Here is a 20,440-nt window from a genome sequence, read left to right on the forward strand (position 1 = left end):
AATTCAAGCCTGTGGACTTGAAGCGACTTCTGCCTGGATAACTGCAACACAGCCCACTCTCAAATGCAGGTTTTTAGACGCCACTGCTCTGTGAATTCTGTGAGAGCTTCCGTTAGCGCCGTGTAAGGTATATAAGGTAAGGCATTGCATGCGTGCTTCATTTTTTAACTTATTGCAAAACAAAGCACCTTAATTCTCTGAACCTGACTAAAGAAATCTGTCATCTGTCACCAAATTGACACTTTTTGAGACTACACAGAGATAAAATTAATGAAACCATGATCTGAAGGATGATTCTACATAGCGGATGCCATTGTTAATGTTAATGATAATAGTGGTGTTAGTAGGAATCCCAATGGTTGTTAACGTTTTTTGAGTATTTGTTAGATGTCTAGCACTGTGTATTTTTCAGGCATTGTAGTAATACCGTCAGTAATCCATGGCACCCAGTTTTAATTTCCTGTTCATTCTTGCAATGTTTTTTGAACTTGGAAATAATCCAGTTGGATGATTTTGCTGGCCCTTGTCTGACTATTTGAGGTTTTATAAAAATCATTTAAAATGTGATGTGTGAGAATATATTAACTCCTAAAAAACTCCCAGATGACAATCTTTTTCCCATATAATGTTGGAGGAGTTTTTCATACTGTTATACCGCCATGATAAAAAAAAAAAAATTAGCTCTCAGGCAAGAGGCTTGAATTGACCATGCATTCAGAATTTGATTGCATACACTCAGACATTTTGAACATCAACATAGTTTGTTTCTTATTTGTGTCAGTTCAGCTCTTTTTTGGCAACAGATTTTAAACAACTTAAGGAGTAGCCATTTCCCCTTAAGTCTTGGTATTTTAGGTCTTCGGAGTTTCAGTTCAAAGAAGGTATAATCAGTAAGCTGAGAAATCACATGAACAAGAAATGTTTTCCCATGGGGTTGATTTCCACTGTGTCACACTAACTACCTGTCAACTTTTCCCCGATGATGGGAGCAATTATCAGACAAGGGCACTGTAACCAATGGCTCATCACAAAGCTGAAGTTCTTTCTTGGCAGTCCAGTTACAGGATTGCCATTAGAAAGTGTGAATCGAGAGCATCAGAGATGCTTCTACTTGGCACAGCGGCTCCGTGAGAGCAAACAAGAACTTGCCGGTACACCCTTGGCTGTCTGGCCACAGCAGAGGGCCGATCCGGAAGAGATGACCTAATTGTAGTAGAGGCTGAACTGTGTGAAATTGACAATATCTGACCAATAATTGATCGGCTTGACCTACAAAAACGGTAGTTTGTCCTGATGATTCTGATTCTGATTTCAGCGGTTCAGGGAACTACAGTGTTTCATTTACAGACTCTCCTAAAATCAACTCCATTGGTAAAATATTGCTTTTTCACATCCTACAAATGAAGAACACTTGAGAGGATTCCAGGTAAATTTGAGTATCCACAGAACTGCAGAAATGGAGATTTTAAGATATTAATAGTTTATATGTGGAAAGTGCCTAACCAAATTCCTGGCACATAGCAGGTGCTCAGAAATTGAGTAATAAAGTGTTACCACAATAGCCACTCATGTGGGCATCTATGGTCATATTAGCATATTGTGATGTAGGCCTTACTTGGTTACACATTATGTGACATGCCTTATTTCAGTTAGAAGCAAACCAGTTTCCAACACAGTCAACTGACATAAAATTTTATGGCAGCATTAGAAAGTTAATATTATGTTATCGGAAAAAATCTTTTTTTAAATTTTTTTAGTAATTTTTTTTTATTTGACAGATAGTTAGATAGTAAGAGAGAGAGACAGAGAGAAAGGTCTTCCTTCCGTTGGTTCACCCCCCAAATGGCTGCCACGGCCGGCGTATGGCACCGATCTGAAACCAGGAGCCAGGTGCTTCCTCCTGGTCTCCCATGTAGGTACAGGGCCCAAGCACTTGGGCCATCCTCCACTGCTTTCCCGGGCCACAGCAGAGAGCTGGACTGGAAGAGGGGCAACAGGGACAGAATCCAGTGCCCCAACCAGGACTAGAACCCGGGGTGCTGGTGCCGCAGGGGAGGATTAGCCAAGTGAGCCACGGCACCAGCCCCAGACAAAAATCTTAACAACAGAGAAGTCAAAGAACAAAGAACAGGAAGTGATTTTTGTAATGCATTTTGTATAAACTGTGTATTAGAGAATGTTATAGCTATGATTATTTCTTCGGGTAAGATCAGGAAATGATTTCTTACAGACAAATGTCTGTTTTGTGAACTTGAGGAACTGACTTAGACAATTAATACGAAAACATCGGAATTTATAAGCATGGAGAATTTTGAAGGAGATACTCATTTTATAATTAGGGTGTTATACCCAAATTCTCACCTATTATCTCTGGGTAAATTCTTACAACTTAGCAAGTTCATTGAGTCTCCTGCAAGTAATTTCCGCTTTGTCATTACTATCACTGCTCTACAGAGAAAAGTTGATTCAGCTGACTGCTGAGTAGACGAGTCATAGCCTTGGCTGTGACACAGCTGTCCACACGCTCCACAGGTGGCCTCTGGCTCTGGCAGATTTTATAGGCAGAATCCCACACAGCTTTGTAAATTTCTTTCTTTCTTTCTTTCTTTTTTTTTTTTCTGTGACTCCTTTGCGCAAACCACATCCACAGAACAAATGTGAAATCCTAGAAATGTAACCTCCTGGGCCCAGGCAGGGTGGTGATTTCCTCAGCAGTTTGGAGCTAAGTTGGAGATGGATGTTTTTTCTAAGCAGGTGCAGATTTGATTCAGCAGGTGTGCGGCTGCGCTGCATTTTTGATGCACTTCTAGGTGATCCAGTGCTGCTGCTCTGTGGCCCATAGTTTGAGTAGCAGGGAACTCGATATTTCCACTTTCATAAACCACTAACATCTCACAGGCAGTGAAGCCCATCCCAAACTTGCCATCTTTCACCCCAAGCCAGCTGGTCTTCCTCTTGGGTTCTCATTACCTTTGGCTACTATTAATCTCTATCTGACCTTGAAGTAATGCGAGGCTTGTTCATTAAAACAAATGTCTTTAATCCAGTGGATTTTTATTTTGTCTTTTTTATTTTTATGTATTAGAGAGAGAGAAAGGAAGATCTTCCATCTGCTGGTTCACTCACTAAATGCCCACAGTAGCCAGTGTTGGGCCAGGTAGAAGGCAGGAGGTAGGAATTCAGTCTGGGTCTGGGTCTGGGTGGCAGGGACTCAACACTTAGCCTGCTGCCTCCTATGGTGCTCATTAGCACTGAAGCTGGAATCAGAAGCAGAGCCGGGCCCAAGCCCAGGCACTCCAATATAGGATGCTGGTGTCCCAAGCAGCATCTTAATTACCACACCAATGCCCACTCTTCCGAGGCTCCTTCTAATACTTCCCACTGCCATACCCACATCTGTTAGGAAGAGCTCCGATTCTTCCTCCATCGCACTCATGCCCAATCCTTAACTTTTCATCCCCCTGTGACTTTCCAGGACCTAGGCCTCTGTGGCCTGTCATTCCCGGCTTCTCCAGGAGCCCTTCTAGCTGCACCAGACCAATTCCAACTCCCCACACAAGGGCTACTCTCATGCGGCGCTTGTGTAAGTGAGCAGTTTGCTGGAAAACCACCTGCAAGAATCTATCATTCTAGACCTAGAACTCCAGGCCCCCACACTCCTGTCCCTGTTTTGTTCATTCCTATCTTCTAATGCCCTCTTAGGAGAGCACTTGAGAAATTTCTTGAAGAAATGGAATTGAAAGATGAGTTTATTCTGATCCAAAATCGTTTAGAAACCCGTGCATGGTTTTTTCTAATGCCCATTTTCCATGAATGTGTTGGAGATCCCCTAGATACATTATTTGTAGTGATCCGAGTACCTTTGATGCTTTCAAGTCTCCTGAAAAGTCCCAGGTTCCTATATTAAGTGTCGGGTAAGTGCTACAAAATGCCATATGACTGCAGAGGAGCTTGGGGTGAGCAGCTCCACGACGCAAGTGGCATTTCTCTGGACCTGGGTGCCGTAAGGATGTCTATAGAGATTATTAACTGTTCCTACATTCCTGTGTCATTGAACTGTACCACCAGTTAGTAAAAGAAAGAAAATAAATTCTGTACTTTAATAACTAGGTTAACAGCCACACAACAAAAGGCATCCTTTGGGGCTGTCCTCCTGTGACACTATCCACAGTTGAGCAGGTATCTCGGCGCCATTGGTTGTTCTTGCGTCTCTGCCACACCATGCTTCTCCCCAGCAGGGACTGTGTCTTGTTCATTTTTTGTGTCCCCAGCATTTAATGTCATGTGTGGTACAAGGAAGGCATTTAATCAAGATAATCCAGGATTTGGACCCTGAAACTGAATATAATGTGGGTGGGGGGAGGGAAGGGCTCTTTAATAAATAGAATTCAAGTACCTTGTCTCTCTCTCTCTCCCTCCCTACCCCCAGTCTCTTTTCAAAAACATGTGACCTTAAGAATATATTGCCTGGAGGCTGGCTCATGTCCTGGCTTCTCCACTCAGAATCCAGCTCCCTGCTAATGCACCTGGGAAGGCAGCAGAGAATGGCCCAAGTGCTTGGGTCCCTGCTTCCATGTGGGAAACCCAGAGGAAGCTCCTGGCTTAAGTCTGGCCCAGCTCTGGCCATTGCAACCATTTAGGAAGTGAACCAGAAGATGGAAGATCTTCCTCTCTTTCTTTCTCTTTCACTCTGGGGACCCTTTTAGGACCTTAAATTGGGGCCATGTCAATATGTGGGGAGGAGTTCCTGAAGCTTCAGTCTCTTCAGCCATGAATATAGTGATTCCTATTTTTGATAATATTTGTTCCCATTATCATTTTTATTATTTTAACAAAAAGAATGAGGGGAAGGTGTTTGGCGCAGCAAACAAGTGACACCATGGCGAAGTGCCTGGGTTTAAGTCCCAGCTCTGCTTCTGGATCCAGCTTCCTGCACCATGAGAGGCTGCGGGTGACAGCTCATGTGCTTGGATCCCTGCCACCCAAGTGGGAAACCTAAACTGGGTCCCGGGCTCCTGGCTTCAGCCTGGTCCAACTCTAACTGTTGTAGCTATTTAGGCAATGAGCCAGTAAATGGAGGATCTCTGTCTCTAGCTCTAGCTCTCTTTCAAAGATATAAGTAAGTAAGTAAATGTGTGAAAGCCAGCAGGCTTGGGATGCAAGAACTAATTTTAAGGAGTAAGAGGTAAGAGCATCTGTTTGGTTCACTCATAATTCCACTCGCTGGGATCTCTCCTGTTACTCTCCATCCCAGGGTGCTCTGCCTTGGGAAGATACTTTCTTTCAGGTCCAGGTTGAGTTTCCTGGAGTCTGTGGGCCTCCTCCTTTGACAGCACAGCCTTCACTAACAGATATTCTGGGGAAGCCAGTAGTTCTCAAACTGTGTGCTTGCATTTTGTTATGAAAACATTGCATTGTCACAGCGTCATTCTCTGTGTCCAAAGAGTATTTCCTTCTCACTGAAAATTCCCTTTTGACTTTGAAGTCCCTCTATATGCTTTTTCAATCAAGGGCCCATGCTTCATAGATAATTTTGTGAGAGGAAAGACTGTATCCGATACTTTCATAGTTTCGTGTGGCTGTGAACTGTAATGTGTATGTTTCACTCCACGAATTTCATCCGAAAAAGTCCCTGAGATTCAGGTTTGCGATGTGTGTGGATAACAGTGGCTGAAAGACGCCTTGTTTGACCAACAGTAGTGTACACAAAACTCCCCACCTAGAGTTACTTCCCCCATGCCAGTTCTATTGTTGGCCTCTTTGTCGCATGTGTAGCACTTCTGTCCCACTGTGACCATCCTGCTAATATCTGTGTGTACTGTTGGTCTAGGCAGCCTCCCCAAATATGGGTAAATATCCATTATGGTGGTTTTTGTTTTTTTTGTTTTTTAACGCTGTTACTGGTTGTAGAGACCGTTCCATGTCCCAGTGGGTCTTGAGAATCTGAATCTGTAAAAAAGCTGCAGGAAAAGAGAAGCACTCCCCACCCCATCAACTCTAAAGGGCAGAGCTTACAGGGACTCCCCAGCCCTTCCTCCTCACAGCTCCAGTCGGCCCCACCCCTTTCCTTCCCATCACCTTTTCCCTCGCTCAGCCTGGGGCTCCCTGAGGGCCTTTGTTCCCTGTACACCCCCTCCAGACTGCTTGACCCCAAATCCTTGCCCATCCTGGGTGGAGTAGCTCTCCCCTCCCTTTTTTTAATCAGCAATGTTATCTTAAATAAGCTTTTTTTTTTTGTATCTATTTGGAGAACTAAGGATGTTCCCATTTATCTATACAATGCATAATTTCCAGTCAGGGTAAATACATCTGTCTCCTCATTTAACATTTCTTTACAATGAAAACATTCCCAATCCTATCTTTTGGAGTTTAGTTATTTTTAAAAAGATTTACTTATTTATTTGAAAGTCAGAGTTACAGAGAAAGAGATATCTTCCATCCATTGCTTCACTCCCCAGATGGCCTCTTCAACGGCCAGGGTTGGGCCATGCTGAAGCCAGGAGCCCAGTGCTCCTTCTGGGTCTTCCATGTGGGTGCAGGGGCCCAAGGACATGCATCATCTTCTGCTTTCCCAGGCACATTAGCAGGGAGCTGGACAGAAGTAGAGCAGCCAGGGCATGAACTGGTGCCCATGTGGGATGCCAGCATTGCAGGCAGCAGCCTTTTTTTTTTTTTTTTTCCTTTTCTCAAAGAGTTAGAGAGAGAGGGAGAGACAGAGAGAGAGAGAGAGAGAGATATCTTCCATCTGCTGATTCACTCCCCAGATGGCTGCAACAGCCAAGGCTGGGCCAGACCGAAGCCAGAAGCCATGAGCTTCATCTGTGTCTCCCATGTGGGTAGCAGGGGCATTTTTTTGCTGCTTTCCCAGGCATGTTAGCGGGAGGTAGATGGGAAGCAGAGTGGCTGGGATCCAACTGTCACGGATGTGGGTGCTTGCCTAGCAGGTGTGGTATAACCCACTGTGTCCTACGAGGTCTTTAACTTTCTCTTTCTTCTGTAAAGTGTGGATCCTGAGAACACCACGCTGGTGAGCTGCTCTGGGTGGTCCTTCAGTCAAGGCAGCCGCTGGTCTGCACTGCTTTTCCTCCTTTCAGGTTTCCCCCTTTTCTTGGCTTCTCTGTAATTATTTATAATTAATGGTCACTTAAAAATAACTACTCAACATCATGTTGCACTTGCCTGTTTTACTTCTGGAGCCTGATGTCAGCTCTTGGAAAGCATTTCTGCTCTCCTTTGTGCACCGCTCCAGCTTTGGAGCTGTCCACGGCGGTGGTTGACAGCAGCACAATTAATCCACGCCGCTTGAAGTGGCCCTTGAAGGAAGCAGAAATGATGTTTCGGGCCTGCCTCATTTGTGGTTATTGTGCTTGTGCTGTCTATGTGATGTAACTTAAGATGCCTCTTCTAGGTTTGACACGTCCCAGGAGCTTTCCTCATTAAAGAGAGCGAAAGGGAAATCTGTTAAACATCTACTTTCGCTAAGATTATTTCCCGTGTCTAATTATATAACTATTATCAACTTCAAATCGTGCTTGGAGTTTCAGGACTTTAACAACATGCTGCCGCTAGGTCTGCAGTCAGTGCACGGGGATGAGGTGACCCCTAGAGAACTCAGCTGGGAGCAGTGACTCTCCGGTGGGTGACGGGATTAACTCACTTGAAAGGAAGAGCTATGAATAAAAAGTTGAGGGGATTTAGGAGCAGTCGGATTTCATCAGGGATGGAGACTTGAAATCTGATTTTTCTTTTTTTGAGATTTATTTTATTTCTTTGAAAGCCATAGTTACAGACAGGGCAGGGCGGGAAGGGGGAGATAGGTCTTCCATCTACTGGTTCACTCCCCAAATGGCTGGAAATGCCAGAGCTGCTTCTGGGTCTGCTGTGCAGATACAGGGGCTCAAGGACTTGGGCCATCTTCTACTGATCTCCCAGGACATAGCAGAGGGCTGGATTGGAAGTAGATCAGCTGGGACTCAAGCTGGTGACCAAATGGGATGCCAGTGCTGCAGGCTTCGGCTTTAACCTGCTGCACTACAGTGCTGGCCCCCCCAAATAAAATATTTAAAAAAATTTTTAAAAAGTAGCTAATAGATATTAGGACTAAACTACCAATCTGCCTCAAAATGCATGGTGTAGGAGTTCCAGAAAAGCAAAGGAAGGAATGGCAGTGAGGAACTACTCAAAGAGATAATGACGGAGATTTTTTTAAGATTTCAAGTGGAAGAAAGAATATATTTCTGAGTACTGAGTAAGATTTTTTTAAAAAACCACATGTATATACTTTGTAGTAAAACTGAAGAATATACATTTTTTAAAGATTTATTTATTTCTTTGAAAGGCGGAGTTACAGAAAAGGCAGAGGCTGAGAGAGAGAGGGAGAGAGAGAGAGAGAGAGGTCTTCCATCCTCTGGTTCAGTACCCAGATGGCTGCAACAGCCTGAGCTGTGCCGATCCAAAGCTAGAAGCTTCTTTCGGGTCTCCCATGCAGGTGCAGGGGGCCAAGGGCTTGGGCCATCTTCTACCGCTTTCCCAGGGCATAGCAGAGAGCTGGATCGGAAGTGGAGCAGCCAGGACTTGAACTGGCACCCACAGAGATGCTGGCACTGCAGGCAGTGGCTTTACCCACTATGCCATAGCACCGGCCCAAATGTAAATATATCTCTATAAATAAATAAATCTAAATGAAGGATGACCTTAAAAGGTATCATAAAAGATTATTTAGAAGATAATGAAAATTGATCAAGTGGAAAACTTACAAGTAGTAAGAGCACACGCCAAAATGTTGAACTTCGGTCTTTACAAGGCCACGGAAGTATAACTATCTAAATCCTATACGGTTACAGCAGTGAAGACACTGCTTGATGGGCTTGAATTCCATATCAGAGTGCTTGGGTTCAAGTCTTGGCTCCACTCTGACTTCAGCTTCACGCTAATGTGCGCCCTGGGAAGACAGCACGTGACAGCTTGAGTCCTTGGGTCCCTGCCACCCTGTGGAAGACAAGGATTGAATTCCTGGCTTCTGGCTTGGGTCTGGCCCAGATCTGGTTGTTGTGGACACTTGGAGAGTAAACCGGTGGATGGAAGATCTCTCTTAACGTCTCTCTGTGTCTCTGTTTCTCTCAAATAAAATGAAAATTAAAAAAATTTATTATTGCTACATTGCTAAAATTGTTTAATGTTTCATAGTTTATGCTCTCTTTTTTGCCCTTACTTTCCTAGATAATTTAATCCAAAAGCTATTAGGTAGAATCATACAAAGTTGTACTTGGCATGGCAGGAAGCATAGATCTTCAGTGGTCCAGGTACGTATCAGGGCCTAAGCAAGATGAAGTGCATGTCCATGCAGAGGGGCTGCTGGTTTGGAGGTAGCTGGGTTGAAGTCATCCACAGAGAATGGAGGTGACTGTGTCAGCTGTGAGAGAATGGTTCCATATAGAGAGATTGACAGAGTAAGAAAATACTGAGGATAATGGTATTGGATTGGATGGGATTTGGAGATAGGGATAAGAACTCATGATTTTAGATATGTATATATCCCAAAACATATATTCCCAGGTTTGTTCAGTTAAAGGGTCTGGATACAGTGGCCTCTAACAGCATTAAGTACTTCAAGCATTCGGATCTTGGTTTCTAAGCACCATTTTTCTGAGATCCTTGGAGAAGTTGTTGACTTTGGTACTTGTGTAAAGAAAGCATAAGGGCCGGCACCACGGCTCACTTGGCTAATCCTCTGCTTGCAGCACCGGCACTCCGGGTTCTAGTCCCGGTTGGGGTGCCAGTTCTGTCCCGGTTGCTCCTCTTCCAGTCCAGCTCTCTGCTGTGGCCTAGAGTGCAGTAGAGGATGGCCTGGGTCCTTGGGACTTGCACCTGTATGGGAGACCAGGAGGAGGCACTTGGCTCCTGGCTTTGGATCAGCGCAGCGCGCCGGCTGCAAGGCGCTGGCCATAGTAACCATTTGGGGGGTGAACCAACGGAAAAGGAAGACTTTTCTCTCTCTCTCTCTCTCTCTCTCTCTCTCTCTCTCTCTCTCTCATTGTCTGACTCTGTCTGTCAAAAAAAAAATATAGCATAAGATGAACCTCAAGCCTCTTCTTGAGCTGGAAATTGAGATTGATGAGAACATGGAGGCCAGCTTGCACAGGCTGCCTCTGGAAAAATCTGGGGGAATTTGAGAATCAAACAATCATAGTAACATGTGACACCTTGAATAAAAAAGGAAACCATGACTTCACTTAAATATAGGTTAAGAATTAATAGTTTCATGAGGAATAAGGTATATATATAAACTCAAATATCTTCTTACAAAATGTTTATTAACTGCAAAGGGGAAAAACACAAATGATCAAAGTTAATATCGCCAGTAATGGTACAAATTCAAGTATCTGTAACTGGATTAGGACACACAGGAAGGAACATGGCATAGGACATAGAACTTAGCATCAGTTCTGTGCTATTCCTGGCTGAGATGCATAACCTGAACCTAATCATGAGGAAGTATCAGACAGCCTCAAACTGAAGGACGTTCTACCAAACAACTGTAAACATCAAAAGTGTCATGGTTACGAAGTCAAGGAAAGACTGAGGGAAGTTCAGGTTAAAAACCAAGAAGCCATGACCATGAAATGGAACACGTGCATCCCAAGCTGTAGATCCAGCGCCACCGTTTTCCTTACAAAGTACACCACTGGGACAATTGGAGGAGCTTTATGGAGTCTAGGATATTTTTCATAGTAAAGTCATCAGTATTAATTTCCTGATTTTGATGGTTATACGGTGGTTATGTAGGGGAATATCTCCATTTGTAAGAAACATACAAATTATTTTAGGCTAATGGGGCATAAAATGTCAGCTACTTACTCTCAAAAGGTTAAGGAAAAACACTTCTTGTATCATACTTCTACATTTTCTCTAAGTTTGAGATTGTTTATAGTCCGTCTATGTCTATATTTCATTCCTTTGTACGATTCATGGTTTTAGGTATCCCCCAAACAGATTTTAGTGAGAGGCTGTCAGCTGTGAGCTCATGTCACCTTGGGACAGGGGACTACTTTTGCCAGCTACAGTGAGACATACTTGCTTGTTTGGTGTGACAATATAAAGACTGTTCAAGGAGCCTGTTGGATTGCACTGCCTTTGGTAGACCATCGTCCACCTTTGGCACTGCTAGCCTAGGCAAAATAATTCTGTAGTATCTTCTAGAAATAGCCATACTAATGATAAAATCATGAGGCCAGGAATGCCTTCCCCTGGCACTTTGCTACATGCCTTGCAAATCACACAACCAAAAGAGCTAACGATTGCAACGGCTGATTATCAATCCTTCTCAGTACTTTTTCATTCAGTTTCTCTTTTAGCCAAGATGGTTTTTCTTTTTGGTTCCTACTGTCTTACAGGACGTACAGTAATTTAATGCAAAGGTGGTGCTGAGGGGAGGCCTGCACTGTTCTCCACTGAAACAGGTGAGGGGATTGCAGGAGGAAGCAAATCCTGTCCTGCATCATGCAACAATGTGAGAAACGTGTCCTTCGGTGGTTTCCTCACTGTGCAAACATCATAGATTGTGCTTACACAAACCAAGATGGCTATGGCGTCACTAGGCAATATAACCCTTTGGGACCACAGTCATAAATGTGGCCCATTGTTGACTGAACCCTTGTTACAGGGCACGTGACTGCTCACAGCCTGATGGAGAAGGGGGCACTGGCGCTCAGACTGCCCCTTAGGAAGACTGTACAAAGACCAGGGGTGTGCACTGAGGGCATAAGTCTATTTAAGTGACGTTTGAGTGACTTTTTTTTTTTCATGTGTATGGAAAGACAAAAGTATAAAAAGAGCAGGAGGCAGAGGAAGAGGAGGAGAAAGAGGCAGTGGCAGCTTTGTGTAAAATATCTAAACATTGACATGGTTTGTGTCTTCATGCACATACACCGGAATGCAAGAATTTTGATTTTAAAAATATTTATTTTCATTTTACTTGAAAGAGACAGAGAGAGGGGTGGGGGAGAGAGAGAGAGAGAGAGAGAGAGAGAGAGAGAGAGAGAGAGAGAGAAAGAAATCTTCCATCTGTGATTCACTACCCAAATGCCCACAGCAGCCACTGGGTCAAGCTGAAGCCAGGAGCCAGGAACTCAGTTTGGGTCTTCCATGTGGGTAACAGGGACCCAGGTACTTGAGCCATCACCTTATGCCTCCCAGGGTGCACATGAGCGGAAAGCTGGAATTGGAAGTTGTGTCAAGACTTAAACCCAGGCATTCCAATATGGGATGTGGATGCCCCAAGCTGTAGCTTAATTGCTATGCCAAACACCTGCCCCAGATCTCAAGTTTTTTGCACCAAAATACACTAATCACATAATTCCATTTTCCATGAACTTTTTAAAGCCCCTTCCTATGCCATGAAACAAATCCTTTAAAAGTACATTTCCCAAGAGAGAGAAGTGGACAAAATGGTGAATTATTGTGAAGCAAATTAGATGGGGTTTTATGTCTTAGAGCTTTTTCTTGTGTTTTCAGGTACCCAGTATGATTTTGTGTGGGGGGGGTTTCTTTAGCTCTAGTCTCCCTTGGCATCCTCACTCCTGGTAGTTCCATCACCTCCCACTCCATCTCAAGTGTGATATTCCATCCCACTCGAAAGAATCTGGATACTTGACTCATTTTTGAACTTTCTTTTCAGTTTCAGATATCCTGAAACTCTAAGTTGGCCATCAGGCTATTGAAATTGATTTGGGGTGGCCCCTGTGAAACTTTCCCCCTGACTTTGTAAGGATGCAGCCTGCAGCTGATGTCCTCTGTGCCTGAGAGTTTATTATCAGTGGGTCTCTCCGGTGCTTTGGTGTCCCTTCTCATTGCCCAGGAACCCTCCTGGGCCTCATCACCTCCCTCCCTTTTGGCCTGATGTGAGCTACAATGACCAGACATGTAAGACTTTCCAGACAACTCAAGTCGCTGTAAACGAATGATGGCACAGTAGTCACAATGGTAATACTTCATAGCTCTACAACATAGCCTTCTTCATTCCTAGTGTTTTTAATATGATAAATATAGGGTTTTTAAACATATTTTTTGAAATTTATTTTTCACATTTACTTTAGAATTATACCTCACTCTCTCTGAATTGTCTCCCATCCTTTGGGACCACGACCTTATTTACTTCCTCAATGATTTGTTGTTTATGGCATTGAAGGCCTTTCTGGAGCAAGGTCTCTCAAATTTAAGCCAGAGAAAAATGTTATCCCGTCCACATGGAAACATTAGTAAAAAAGACCCTTAGTGTTCAGGTTCATCTACCAAGAGCATCTCCAAGATTTGTGTAGAAACTGCACCATTTCTTGGGGCCGGCTCTGTGGTGTAGCAGGTAAAGCTGCTGCCTGCAGTGCCAGTATCCCATATGGGTGCCAGTTCGAGTCCTGGCCGCTCCACTTCTGATCCAGCTCTCTGCTATGGCCTGGGAAAGCAGTAGAAGATGGTCCAAGTCCTTGGGCCCCTGCACCCACGTGGGAGACCTGGAAGAAGCCCCTGGCTCCTGGCTTTGGATCAGCACAGCTCTGCCCATTGCAGCCAATTGGGGAGTGAACCAGCGGATAGAAGACCTCTCTCTCTCTCTCTCTCTCTCTCTCTCTCTCTCTCTCTCCCTCTCCTTCTCTCTCTGTGTAACTCTCACTTTCAAATAAGTACATACATCTTTAAAAAAAAGAAAGAAAAGTGCACCATTTCAAAGGAATGGAATTAAATCTCTGGGAAGGTGCCATCTGGGATAAGAAGATGGGACCATGTGTAGAGGATGGTGCATTTCCAGGGAAGTAAACCTGACCCTGCCGCCTTCCTGACTCCCTTTGTCATTCAAGGAAGACATGGAGAAGGACAGGGTCCTGGGTGTCACAGTGCTGGGAATGTAGAGTTTCATGCTGGGGAGCATGAGTTCAGCGATTTTTATTTATTTTTTAAGATTTACTTTATTTGAAAGACAGAGTTACAGAGAGAGAGGGAGAGACACAGAAAGAGATCTTCATCCACTGATTCACTCCCCAGCTGGCCACAATGGCCAGGGCTGGGGCAGGTTGAAGCTACGAACCACAAGTTTCTTCTGGGTCTCCCACATGAATACAGGAGCCCAAGCACTTGGGCCATCTTCCACTACTTCCCCAGGTGACTAGCAAGGAGCTGGATGGGAAGTAGAGCAGCTGGAACCCAAACCAGCACCAATATGGGTATGGGGTGCTGGCACTGTACCACAATGCTGGCCCCTGTATTTGGTTAGCTTTTTCTTTTCTCTTCTTTTCTTTTCTTTTCTTTTTTTTTTTTTTTTTAGATTGATTTATTTGAAAGGCAGTTACAGAGAGGCAGAGGCAGAGAGATCTTCTATCCACTGGTTCACTCCCCAAATGGCCACAACGGTTGGAGTGGGGCCAATCCGGAGCCAGGAGCTTCATCATGGTCTCCCATGTGGGTACAGAGGCCCAAGCACCTGGGCCATCTTCTGCTTTCCCAGGTTGGATGGGTAGAAGAGCAGCCAAGTCTTAAACCAGCGCCTATATGGGATGCTGGCACTGCAGGCGGCAGCTTTACCCACTATGTCACAGTGCCAGCCCCCGTATTTAGTTTTATATTATTTAATTTTATGTGTATTCATTTCTGTAGTCAAGATGTACAGAGTTCCATCTTGTTGCCCTTTCATAACCACACCCATCTCTCATCCTAATCATGAGCAATTACTCGTCTTTTCTTCCTTTCTAAATTATTTTTCATTTCAAGAATATTATATAGGGGCTGGCACTGTAGCTCCATGGTTAAGCCACTGCCTATGATCTTACCATCCCATATGAGTGCCAGTTTGAGTCCCAGATGCTCCACTTCCAATACATCTTCCTGCCAATGTGTCAAGGAAAGCAACAGAAGATGATCTAGAGACTTGGGCCCCTGCCACCCATGTGGAAGACCTGAATGGGGTTCTAGGCTCCTGACTTTGGTCTGACCCAGCCCTGGACCTTGCAGCCATTTGGGGAGTGGTTCTCCTCTCTCTGTCTCTTCCCCTCTCTCTGTAACTCTGCATTTTTAATAAATAAATACACCTTTAGAAAAAAATATATAAATGTAGTCATACAGTATATAACTCTTGGAGACCAGCTTCTTCAATCAGCACGATGCCTTGGAGAATCACTCTAGTGTTTGCAAGTATCAATAGTTCATTCGTTTGAATTGATGAGTTCTATCATCCATTCCACAGTCTGTTTAACCATTTGCTCATTGAAGGATATCTGAACTGTTTCCAATTTGGGCCTACTGCAGATGAAACTGCTATGAACATTTATGTACAGGTTTTTATGTGAACATAAGTTTTCCCTTCTCTGGGATAGATGCCAAAGAGTAAAATCACTGAATCCTCTGGTAGTTATATGTTTAGTTTTTTAAAAAACTGCCAAACTGTTTTGCAGAGTGGCTGGTACCATTTCACACAGCCATCCGTGTATGAGTGATCAAGTTTTTCTACGCTCTTCCTGCCAGCATTTGGTGTTGTCACTATTTTTTCCTGTAGACATTCTGGTAGATGTATAGCAGTATCTCGCTGGGGTTTTAATTTGCATTTCCCTGATGGTTAGTGATCTTGTACATCTTTCCATGTGCTTGTCATCTGTATACTCTCTTCAGCAAAATGTCTTTTCAAGTCACTTTCTAATTGGATTGTTCAGGGTTCTCTTACTGTCAGATTTTGAGAGTTCTTTCTATTTTCTGGATAGCAGTTCCTTGTCAGAGATGTGACCTGCAAATATTTTCTCCCTGTCTGTAGCCTACCTTTTCAACCTCTTCGCAAGGACTTCTTTACAAGAGACGGTTTTTCAATTTGATGAAGCCCAATTTATCACTGTTTCCTTTTAGGAATTTCGTTTCCACTCTCAGAATTCTCTATCCAACTCCAGATCAAAAAAATTTTCCCCTATTCTTCTCACATCCTTAAAAGTACAAACAGGGGCTAAATGTGTAACCTAGCTTGGTTAAGCCACTCGTGTCCCCCATTCAGATGCTCAGATCTGACTCCTGAATCCAGCTCCCCTCTAGTGTAGACCCCAGGAGGCAGCAGGAGACAGCTCAGGTAATCGAGTTCCTGCCACCTACGCAGGAGACCTGGATTGAGTTCTCAGCTCCCGACTTTGGCGTTGGCCCAGGCCAGCCATTGCAGGCATTTGAGGAGTGAACCAACAGATGGGACCTAGCTTTGTCTTTGTCTCACTGTATGTGTGTGCGTCAGTGTCAATCCCCAATGAAAACCTTCCATTTTGAAAGGAATTCTGACTCCTTCTGCATGGTAGTCCACTCCCCGTTCCAGCCTGTCTTCTGGTGGGCTCTTCCTCCCTTTCTAGGTGGCAATTACAAGGGTGTTCTATGTCTCCGAGATTTTTTTAAGATTTATTTATTTATTTGAGAGGCAGAGTTACAGACAGAGAGAGGGAGAGAGACAGAGACAGAGAGATAGAGGTCTTCCATCCAGTGGTTCACTCTCCAAATGGCTGCAATGGCTGGAGCTGGGCTAATCCAAAGCCAGGAGGCAGGAGCTTCCTCCAGGTATCCCACAAGGGTGCAGGAGCTCAAGCACTTGGGCCATCTTTTACTGCCTTCCCAGGCCACCAGCAAAGAGAGCTGCACCAGAAGTTGAGCAGCCAAGACTCCAACTGGTGCCCATATGGAATCCATTGCCACAGGCGGAAGTTTAACCTGCTACGCCATGGCGCTGACCCCTATGTCTCCAAGTTTTGGTTTTGTTGTTGTTGTTGTTGTTGTTGTTGTTTTTTTTTGCTCACCTTGAGACCTGCCCAGAATGACTTCTTTAAAATATTGTTTATTACTGATTTTATTTGAGAGACAGAGAGCTCCCACCTGCTGTATCAGTCCCCCAGATGCCTATGACATATGAGGCTGCGCCAGGCTGAAGTGAGGAGTTGGGAGTTTGGTCTGGGTCTCCCACATGGGCGCCAGGAACCTGGTGACTTGAACCTTCACTGCTGCCTCCCAGGGCACACATCAGCAGGAGACGGGAAGCTGGAGGAGGAGCCGGAGCCAGATACCGAACCAGGCACTCAGAGCCCTTCGCTGGCATTAGCCACGCACTAGAGTGGGTGTTACGTGGCTGCTTTCCCTGCACTCTTTAGGACCCGGCTTGCTTGTCAGGACGTCCGTGAGGCCATCCCAGAGCCTCTCCATTCACAGGTCCCATATCGACACCCAGCCTCTGGTACGCAACTGCTGCATCAATGTTGGCGTTTTCTCCTTATTCAGAATCTGTTCCCTCATCAGACTCTTACATTCTGCGAGGACAAGGACTTGGTCTCATTCTCCTTCCTGCTGTCACCAGTGCTAATTCAGGGCTTAGTTTCAAACAGTATGCCCTTGGTAAATATTTGCTGGGGAGACTAATTACTGGGGACATTTTAAGAACATGTTCCCTCAATGTGCAGTATTTTCTGAAGAATTTTAAGAAGATGATAATTTTTTGGGAGAAGATCATAACTGATTTGGGCAGATTTTTTTTTTCTTTTTTTTTTTTAGGGCAGAATTTTTTTTTAGGTGAATCCATACTATCTGAGTTCCTAGCTCTTGACTCTGGTCTGAACCAGGCTTGTCTGTTGCAGGTGTTTGGGGAGTGAATTGGCAGAAGATCCCTCTTTGTCTATCTGTCTATCTTTGCTTTTCAAATTAACTGAAAACAAATAGAAAAAATTTTAAGATGATACCGTGAGGGGGAGTGTCTGGCCGAGTGGTTAAGATGCAGGTTAAGGTACCTGCATCATGTATTGGAGTGGTGGATCAAGTAATTGGGTTCCTGCCATCCACACGGAGACTTGGATTGAGTTTCTAGTGCCTGACTTCAGCCCTGGGCCATCGTCAGCCATTGTGGGCATTTGGGAAGTGAACCAGAGAATGGGAGTACTCTCTCTCTCTCTCTCAATTTTTTTTTAAACAAAATTGCAGGGAAGTCAGCCAAGCAGAGACAGGAAGGGAAGGGGGAACCCTGGGTTCCCCACTGCACCATGGGACACAAGGCTGCAGGTCAGTGGAGAGGCAGAGGCTGTTACAGAGAAAGGCCTAGACTCCAGCAACACAAGGGAGAACGAGAAGGCAGTTCTGATTGGTACTTGTACCAATGACACTCTCGACCGGATTGTGGAGGGACAGGCCATGATGGGCAGGGGGGCTGGAGCACAGCACAGGGAGGGAGGAAATCTGCATTGATTCTGTTGATTCTCTGGTGGTTCTGCTCACTAGGGTAAAACACACAGGAGGAGAATCATTTTGTGTGAAAGAGATTTAGTGTTAGCTGCCTGTAGTTCAGTCATTGAGACCTCTAATAAGAAGATATGTATGAGGGGTGGGTGTTTGCCGTAGCAGTTACGATGCCAATTGGGACACCACAACCCCTCTGAGACAGCCTTGGTTGGAGTCCTGGCTCCACTCCGATTCCAGCTTCCTGCTGAGTGCACTCTGTGAGGCAGTGGATGGTGGCTCAAGTAGCTGGGTTGCTGCCACCTATGTGGGAGATTCTGATTGAGTTCCTGTCTCCAGGCTTTAGCCTGGCTCAACTTGAGCTGTTGTGACCATTTGGAAAGTGAACCAGTGAATGGGAGTGTGCGCTCTCTCTCTCTCTCTCTCTCTCTCTTTTCCTTTCAAATAAATAATTCTTTTACAATACTAAGAGGCATATATATCAAAATCTGGAAGTTATGGGGTTGGCATTGTGCCATGGCAGATAGGCTGTTGCCTGTGAGACCAGTACCCAATATGAGAACCTAGTAAGTAATGGCTGCCTCACCTAGGATCCAGCTCCCTGCTGATGCACTTGGGAAGGCAGCAGAAGATGGCAAGTGCTTGGGCCCCTACCACCCACTTGGGAGACCCAGATGGCATTCCAGACTTCTGCCCTCAGTCTGGCTAGCCCCAGCCATTGTGGCCATTTTGGGGGTGAACCAGTAGATGGAAGATTCTCTCTCTCTCTCTCTCTCTCTCTCTCTCTCTCTCTCTCTCTCTCTCTTTCTCTTTCTCTTTCTCTTTCTCTCTCTGTCTTTCCCTCTCTTCACTCTGCCTTTCAAATAAGTAAAATAAACCTTTAAAAAATTCTGGAAGCCAGGTTGCATATAATTTAAATAATTATTTTAGAAGTGGTTATTTCCCCTAGAAAAATGAAGACATGGAGACACCCAGTACCATTTTTTTCTCATAGGCAGGTGTCAGAGACCATGCTTGTCATGACAGTTAGCGTTCTCAGCCCAGGGCTATGGATGAACATTGTACTGTGGAAGACACCTCGACTGTGAGCCTGTGACATCTCAGGAGACCCTAACACAGGGCTAGTGCCTCATGGGAAAGGGAACAGAAATGAACTAAAGGATTCTGCTTCTTGGGCAACAAAGGCTGGTTTCTATCCAGCTTCCTCATTTTACCAGCTCATTATTTGCCCAAGGTACAGGAAGGTAGAAATTTAAACCTATAAGCATTTTGTCTGCCCTAACTGGAGAAAAATGAGCAGGTGTTTCAAAATCCTGGGTGTAACTGAGTGTGATGCTGGGGCCTGGGTGGGGACATAGCCCTCCCACACATCTCCTTGAGCAATCTCATCACCTTCTCCCCTGAGCCCAATGCACAAGACGTGGAAACTGATGTGGCAACCTGGAGAATGGCAATTCTCTGGCATTGACATAAGCCACAGTTTTACTGCACAAGCCACATAGGAAGAGTGGCCCACCACAGAGCAGGGGTCAGTTGCTGTTTGGCATTCCTAAGAAAAAGGAACAGCCAAGGATACCTGGCAGCCTAGACGCCCCATGGCCAGCCTGCAGCTCACTAGGAGCTTGTAGCTGCTCCCAGGCCAGCCAGGCATGGAGCTGCAAAGAAGGAGGCTGTTCTTTATGGCAAAGGATATAAAATGTATCTTGCAAGCTCTAAGAGGCAGGCAGGCAAACAGCAACAGGGCTTTTCAGTGGCTTCCCACAGCTGGGAAGGACATTGTACACAAGGAATCCAAATGATCTCAATACATTGGGTGGTAGCTGCACTCCACATGTTAGCACCAAATAAGGCTAAATAATTTTAAAACCCACACTAAAGGGATAGCCATTTAGTCCTGCAGTTACGACCCACTTGGGATGCCTGCCATCCCATTACCAAGTGCCTGGGTTCGAGTCCTGCCCTTGCTCCTAATTCCTGCTTTGTGCTAATGCACGCCCTGGAAGGCAGTAGGTAATAGCACAAGCACTTGCATCCCTGCCACCCATGTGGGTGACTGAGATTGAGTTTCCAGCTCTTGGCTTTGTCCTGGCCCTGCCCTGCCCTGGCTATTATGTGCTTTTGGAGAGTGAACCAGCAGATGGAAGATTTCTCTGTACCTCTGTTTCCCTGTCTCTCTACCTTTCGAATAAATTGAACACAGGTTTTAAAATCTACACTAACCACA

The sequence above is a fragment of the Lepus europaeus genome, chromosome 4 (genome assembly GCF_033115175.1).
Source record: "Lepus europaeus isolate LE1 chromosome 4, mLepTim1.pri, whole genome shotgun sequence".
Classification (NCBI taxonomy): Eukaryota; Metazoa; Chordata; class Mammalia; order Lagomorpha; family Leporidae; genus Lepus; species Lepus europaeus.